Source organism: Symphalangus syndactylus, chromosome 19 (genome assembly GCF_028878055.3).
Source record: "Symphalangus syndactylus isolate Jambi chromosome 19, NHGRI_mSymSyn1-v2.1_pri, whole genome shotgun sequence".
NCBI classification, from domain to species: domain Eukaryota; kingdom Metazoa; phylum Chordata; class Mammalia; order Primates; family Hylobatidae; genus Symphalangus; species Symphalangus syndactylus.
The window spans coordinates 21,518,762-21,527,171 of NC_072434.2; positions in this window are offsets into that span (position 1 = coordinate 21,518,762).

The window sequence follows — 8,410 nt, forward strand, 5'->3', positions numbered from 1 at the left end:
CTAACCTGGGGCTGTGTCTTATCTCTGACCCAGCTCTTGCTCATGCACAATGACTGCTCCCTGCCTCCCTATATTACCCCCAAATGATAGCTGCTGTGCCTTGTGGTTGCTTGTGAAACTGCCTTTGCAAAATTATAACTGAGGAAATTATGACAGTAAAGAAATCAGACCTACCTAACCATTTTGCTTCTAAAGTTTAAGCTGTCCTTGTTCATTCCTGGGCATAGGTGGAAATAGCTTCACCCTGAAGGAATTCAGTTTATGATTTGACTCTAAAACAAAATTAATAATAGGCCTTTCCCAAAAAGACCCTCTTCTTGCCTGGGGACCAGTCTGCCTTTGCAGGACTAATAAATTAGCTACAAGATTCGAAATTACAGTTTAGGGGTCACGCAGTCTCTGGCTGCAAGAATCTGAACCTCCTTAAACTGTTCCTAGGGATAACACCACTGTTGTAAAACCTAAGATCAGTGCTTGAGATATCTTGCAGACCCTACACTCTGGGTGGAGCAGCTGACACAACCCAGAACCGTAATCTGGCTCAACCAGTTCTGCCATGCAACCCAGGAACAGAAAATAGCAGGAAAAACTCACTTCAACCCTCTATGATTCCATCTCCAACCTGAGCAATTAGCACTCCCCACTTCCCAAGCCCCTACTTGCCAAATTAAAATTCTGATCCCCGAATGCTCGGAGAGACTGATTTGAGTAATAATAAAACTCCAGTCTCCCGCACAGCCGGGTCTGCGTGAATTACTCTTTCTCCATTGCTATTCTCCTGTCTTGATAAATCGGCCTGTCTAGGCAGCAGGCAAGGTGAACCCGCTGGGCGGTTACACTTGTGTGCTTATCTTATCTCTCTTGCTACAGTAGTTTTTGTTAACTGTTGCTTTCTGGTTTGGCCCCCGCCTACTACTGCTTTTGAGGACTCAGCCTGGACATAGCATCTGGTTATTCCTGGCCACTTGCTATAAGAACACAAAGTTAATTCTCCCCCCTCTAAGAATCAGTCTTGGCAGGCCTTCGCCCATGATTGCTAGTCCACTACCTTTGTCAACTGTGAGCTGCCATCCATCCCAGCCTCCTGTCTCCCCCTTGGAGTCCACTTCAAAAGGCATCTCCCTCTTCCTCAGCATCTTCTCTTCAGAGAAATGTTTCTCATAAGTCTTGGTGAAGATGGCTCAGTAAATACTTCTAAAACCTTATGTTTTCCCTTAGCGATGCCAAGTTTGTAAAAGCCGCTTTCTTTCCTAAAAATGCGTTTCCAAAGATACCATCAGTGAAGATCTCCACCTGAAATGACCTTCCTGCCAGCAGCAAGTTGTATTTTCCCCAAATGGTTGCAATAATACTTTCCATTCCACATACTCTTCCAGAACCTTGCCACTCACACATCAGGAAATGGAGTCTCTGTCCCCTTCTTTGAAACTGGGTGGGGCTTCGTGACTGTCTCAACTAGTGGAGCACAGGGGAAGATCTGCTATGGGCCTTGCGAGGCCAGTTTTCAAAAGACGAGACAACTTTCTCCTGCTCTGTCTTGGGATGCTTGTCCTTGCAACCAGCCACCATGCTGTGAGAGAGTCCAGGCCCCATGAAGAGACCACATGTAGGAGTTCCGGCTAACAGCCTCAGCTGAGGTCCCAGCTGACAGCCAGCATCAGCCTCCAGCCACAGGAGGAAGGCAGACTCAGTGAAGAATCCAGCCAGCTCTCGTCTGACTGTAATTACAGGAGAGATCCCAGCAAGAACAATCAGCTGAGCTTGGTAAAACCCTAGAACCATGAGAGAGAAAAACAAATGACTGCTCTGTTACACTACCAAATTTGGGGTGGTTTGTTGCAGAGCAATAGGTAACCAGAATGCTGTCCATCTCCGTACATTATGAGCCTAACCGCCCTTTATGGCCCAGCTCATTAGCCTGTCACCTCCCATGTAAGCCTTCTCTGATCCCCACAATGGAGTTCTCTCCCTGTCTGAACTCCCGGTGCTCTTCCTGTGCCAGTCTCCTCTCCCACGTCTGAGTGCACACTTGATATCTCCCCTCCCTGTAAAGTCTCCATTCTCCATTCGTATATCTTGGCACCTAGCCCAATGCTTGGCACACAGTGGGTGCTCAATACAGGCTTTCTCTGTCTGGATGCATGAAGGATAGGGAAAGGGATCTTGGGGAGAGAACATCTACCAGTGAAGAAGAGACGGTCCTGAGTTGCAAAACAGCTTCCAGGGCTTTCAAAGGCCTTTTTCTCTGACTAGTGTCCTAGGACATTTTTGGCTTCTCTGCTAAGAATGTAGGATCATGAGTTAGAGTCAAAAGGATTTATTAATAAGTATCAAGTTGTCAGAGGTGTTTGAGCCATAGCAACTCCATCTTGTGTAGGGGATGTGTAAAATAAGGCTGAGACCTACTGGCCTGCATTCCCAGACGGTTAAGGCATTCTAAGTCACAGGATGAGATAGGAGGTCAGCACCAGATACACGTCATAAAGACCTTGCTGATAAAACAGCTTGCAGTAAAGAAGAAGGCCAAAACCCACCAAAACCAAGATGGCGACGAGAGTGACCTGTCCTCACTGCTACACTCCCACCAGTGCCATGACAGTTTACAAATGCCACGGGAACGTCAGGAAGTTACCTTACATGGTCTAAAAGGGGAGGCATGAATAATCCACCCCTTGTTTAGCACATAATCAAGAAATAAGCATAAAAATGGGCAAAAAGCAGCCCTCAGGTCTGCTCTGTCTATGGAGTAGCCATTCTTTCATTACTTTACTTTCCTAATAAACTTGCTTTCACTTTACTCTATGGACTTGCCCTGAATTCTTTCTTGTGTGAGATCCAAGAACCCTCTCTTGGGGTCTGGATTGGGACCCCCTTCCTGTAACAAAGTGCTCCTTGGAAAGAAAGGATTGTCCAAGCTGAGGGTTTTCTTAGGATTACAGTGTATGGCCACTTGGGGGAGCCGAGGCGCGGCGAGGTGTCTTTCACAAGTTCACCAGCAGGTGGCAAGCTTACTCGTGGTTTCTTGCCAACTATGGATTTATCCACGCACACATTCATAAAATACTGAGCACCTACTCCATGTGAGGCTCTGTGTGAGCTACAAAGGAGGGTAAGCTACAATTCCTGCCCTCCAAGACCTTCCAGTCGAGTGAACTCAATGTTTCTTTAGCTTGTCTTTGGGTTGAAATAGTTCTTCAAAAGTCATCCAATCCTTACTTCTGTCAGTGTAATTTAATATAATCGACCCTGATGGAAGAGAGGCGTCAAGAGTCTTGCCAAGGCCGGGTGCAGTGGCTCACGCCTGTAATCCCAGCACTTTGGGAGGCCGAAATGGGCGGATCACCTGAGGCCAGGAGTTTGAGACCAGCCTGGCCAACATGGTGAAACGCCGTGTTGGGGGGTTTCTACTAAAAATACAAAAATTAGCTGGGTGTGGTGGCGCATGCCTGTAGTCCCAGGCTGGGAGGCTGAGGCAGGAGAATCGCTAGATCCCGGGAGGCGGAGGTTGCAGCAAGCATAGATCGCGCCACTGCACTCCAGCCTGGGCAACAGACCGAGACTCCGCCTCAAAAAAAAAAAAAAGAGTTTTGCCGAAAGTCTGGTTATTTTCAGTCTACTTCACTGCTTTAAGTAGATTGGCCAGGTGATCATAGATAAGATCAGAGCAGTGAAGGTGGTGTGGCTAGGGACCAGGAGAACAGGCAGAAAGAGATTTTAAAGCAGGAGGAAAGCAAACTGATTAGGAGATTAGGAGCTGGCGTGATTGGAACTGGGCCTGTCAGAAAAGCCTCTCTTGAGCCTCCAGCCAGCTCCCTGTAGCTGCACTTCCCTAGAGCCTGTCAGGCTCAGAATAGTGGAGCCATGCACAGCCAGCTGCCTGGGAGCTCCCTGCCGCCTGCTCCTGCCCTGAGTCCCCAGCTCCTCCTGCTTTCCCCTCCCCACACTTTGGCTGTGAGAGCCACTCCATAGTTTTTCCTGTTGGGACAGAGGCAGTGGCTGCAGAGGGAGCAGGAGGGAAGTGACCTTACATCAATTTCAGGCCAAGGAGAGGGGAAGAAGAAGTGGTCATTTAAAAACCAATCTAGACTCTTTCACAGTGTCCTTAAGGACCCAACCTGAGCCACCCCAGTGCATTTCTGAATCACCTTTCAAGCTGCCCTGGAACATTCTTTGTGCTTCGCAGTGTAAATTTCAGCTTGAAAATCAGGAGAGATTTCTGGATCAGGAACCCCCTAGAGTTTTTATTTTGTTCCTTTCTAAATGGATTTCCCCTTTTCTTGCCTCTAAGCATTTTATTTTTATAACCTGTATACACTGTCTTTTCTGATTTTCATTTGCCTCTGGCTGCCAAGCTCATTTCTCCAGCAAACCCTGAGAGATTCTAGGAATCCTCCTTAGAAAACATGAATACAGGGACTGAAAGCAAATGCTGGGCCTTATTCCACAAGCCCCCTTTGACTTGCCTCATCATAGCCTAGGCACAGCCGAACAGCGCCAGAGCCAGGGAGAGCCTTGCAGATCACCTACGTGGGTAGGCGGGCCTAGTCATATTCCCAGGGGCCCACAGAGATACTATCCACCAAGCAGGATACATTTCCTAAGAACTCCATTTCTCTAAACAGTAATTTTATTTTATTTATTTATTCATTTATTTTTCGAGACAGGGTCTCACTTTATCACCCAAGCTGGAGTACAGTGGAGTACAGTACGGCTCACTGCAACCTCTACCTCCTGGGCTCAAGCGGTCCTCCCACCTCAGCCTCCCTAGTAGCTGGGACTATAGGCATGCCAGTATGTCCAGCTAATTTTTGTATATTTTGTAGAGACTGGGTTTTACCATGTTGCCAAACTTGGTCTCAAACTCCTGGACTCAAATGATCCACCTGCCTTGGCCTTCCAAAGGGTTGGGATTACAGGTGTGAGCCACCATGCCTGGCCAGTGAGTCATTTTAAACATTATCTTTTTATGAAGACAAATACAGTTATGTGCCAAGGAGAATGCAAAATCCAAATAAATTTTTACAATAAACCCCAAGACTTCAAGGACTGGGAGTGGATTGATTCTGACAACACTGTGGGTTCCTTACATTCACCTCTTTGCTGTCAAAGCTACCTCAGTGGAAATTTTGGAGAATACTGAGTTAGTCCAACCTCCCATTTCACACATGAGGAAAGCTGAGGTCTAGGCCATGGTCACACAGATACTAAGTTAGTTACTGCTGTAAGCCCTGGTCTCCTCACATGCAAAGCAGGGGGTAAAAATAGTCCTTACTTCATATAGCTACTGCGAAGATTAAAGGGACAAGGGGACAATTGTTTAAAGTACCTGACAGGTAGCAAATGCTTAGTAATTATAATTATTCCTCATTATCAACAGTATTTTATTTGTTTTTTGTTTTTTTGAGACACAGTTTCACTCTGTCACCCAGGCTGGAGTGCAGTGGTTGGATCTCGCCTCACTGCAACCTCCACCTCCCAGGTTCAAGCGATTCTTTTGTCTCAGCTTCCACAGTAGTTGGGATTACAGGCACATGTCACCATGCCCGGCTAATTTTTGTATTTTTAGTAGAGATGGGGTTTCACCATGTTGACCAGGCTGGTCTTGAACTCCTGACCTCAAGTGATCCACTGGCCTTGGCCTCCCAAAGTGCTGGGATTAAGGCATGAGGCACTGCACCAGCCATCGATAGTATTTTAAATCATAGATGACAGAGCTGAGACTCAAACTGCAAGTTTAGGGCTGGATCTTTGTTTGTGTGTTTTTTTTTTACACCATTAGATGAGTAAACTTCTTGAGGTCAGGATCCAAGTTATAGTCTTCCTTGTATTCCCAGAACCTAGAGACCAGCACAGAGTGGGGCCCCAAGAAATGTCTTCTGAGTGAATGGTTGTATGGATACATGGATGGAACAGGTGGATCTACGGATGGATGGATGGAGAGACAGATGGATGAACAAATGGATGGATGGGTGAATGAATGAATGGATGGATGGACAGATGGATGGAAGGATGGACAAGAAGATCTCCAGCCCAGACTGTATCTCTAATTTCTCTGGAATGATGAGCAGAGCTAAGCCAGACACATTCCCTTACTCTTTCCTCAGCCTCACACTCAGGTCCCCTTCACTTGGGATCAATGCAGAAAACAAGGGTTTCACCACAGGAGAGGAGAGAGAAGATGTAGCATCAGGATGCTGATGAGGGAGGAAAGAGAAGAAAAGATGCCAGAGGAAGCGGCAGAGAAAGTTGGAAGCTGGAGGACAGGGGCCCTGCTTCCTTCCTGTAACAGGCCCCACTTCATCCCTAGCAGCCATCAAATACCAACGCAGAGGTGTTGGGAAATAGAGTGTACAGACAGAACATAAAGATACTGAAAAGGTTAGACATTTGTGAGAGTCCTGAGAAGCAGGTAAGCCCCTAAGTGTGCCAAGCCTCCTTCTAGAACACCTAGCAGGTAATTTCTTGATGATGAGCTCTGACTGCATTTTCTCTGCAGATGTGTGCTGCTGACCAGCTCAGGCCAGTCTAGGTATGGTTATATAAATGAGGTCAGCCAGAATGAGAACCTCTGCAGAATGAGAATCTCTGCCTTAAGGATGTCCCAAGTATTGATGATGTTTACTAGTGTTTCTGTGATTTCAACATCAGGCTTGTGTCTGTTTGCATGGTGGGTAACCCCAGCATCACCTTTGACTCAACTCAATCCCAAAGCCCTTCCTCATCCCTCAAGTCTTCTTTATCTGCAAATGTGCTATCTAAGACCAAGCCCAATTAACTGGCAGCAGGCTGGGAGAATAATATAGTCAGAAGGTGAGAGGTTCTGGAAAAACACCAAACACCAAACAAGGCAGGTCCCCCTTGGCTTCCTTTATCTGTAGCTCTGCGTAGACAGCTCCTAAGACAAGTGACCTGACAGTCTTTGGGTGGAAAAGCGGGGTGACCATCTGCCCTGGACTGCCTGAGATAGTCCTGTTGCCTTAGTGTAGTTATGAATACTACCACATACCACTTACTATCCAAAGCATTCTGGTTTAGATGACACATTGTACAACCACTCTGTTTACAAGGTGCTTCAAGATCTGGGAGAAATCCAAGTGTGACTGCAATGACTGCTCTTCTTTTCCTGGATCTACCCTAAAGCCATTTCACAGCACAGGTTGGCATGTCCTCACAGGGAAATCTATCAACAGCTCCACGACTCCAGAGAGGACAAACCCAGACCAAAGAAGGAAATGTAGGAGTTTGCCCTTTTGTAAAATCCTGGGCAAAACTCCGAGGCTCATCTCTCCAAGATACCGAGAATTGAAAAGAGAGGGGGAAATCCCATGGGTTCGCCATCTTTGGGCGGAAGCCCTCGGTCTCTCACACTGATGGTGGTTCTGCAGTTTAATGTACCTGTCTAACTATTGTTTGGTCAGTGCAGCCGTGACCAGAAATTCTTCTGGTTTCTCTTCCTATATCATGGTTGGGTCAGATGAAGATGGCCCAATCTGCAAGAAACACTGGTTGTGTGCTTATAGACATTTTCATCTTGGAGGGCCTTGTTTATAGGATGGACCTGGCCAAAGGAAAGTTGTTACTTATGGTAGAAAGCAAGAAAAACCTAGATAAACACTTTTTTTTTTTTTTTTTTTGAGGCACACTCTTGCTCTGTCGCCCAGGCTGGAGTGCAGTGGTGCAATCTCGGCTCACTGCAACCTCTGCCTCCCGAGTTCAAGTGATCCTTCCACCTCAGCCTCTCGAGTAGCTTGGATTGCAGGCACACGCCACTACACCTGGCTAATTTTTAAAATTTTTTTGTAGAAACAGGGTTTCACCAGGTCTCGAACTCCTGGGTTTAAGCAATCTGCCTGCCTCGGCCTCCCAAAGTGCTGGGATTACAGGCATGAGCCACAGTGCCTGGCCACATACTTCATTTTCTAGATCATAAGATGCTTAACTTTATTCCTGGCAAAAAGTTGATTCAGCAAACTAGGGCTTTAAGTGAAGCCGGTTGGGGCCTGAACCCTTGACACCTGCCCAGGGTGGAAGACGTAGCAGCTGCATCTATGGGCCACCTGGGTTGTAGGGTGACCAGCTGCCTAGCAAACCTTCCAGGGCCTCCCAGCAGTGAACTGCTATGGGCATTAGGAGGCTGCAGGAGTTCCTTCTGAGCATGCTCTGGAATACAGTAGAAAGTTACACACAGAGACACCCACACAACATTCGCAATCACACTGAAGTGTACATCCAAGATCTGAGTGTGGTTTATTTCCCATCACAGTCTGCACCCTGAAAATAATGGAATCCAATCTTAGAGAATAAGACAACACCAGCCCTTGATTTCCTTTGGTCTTAAAAATAAAGTAAACAAGTTCGCAAAAACCTACAAACTACAAGACAGGGCTTTGTTTCCCGAGGCTCTCACTCC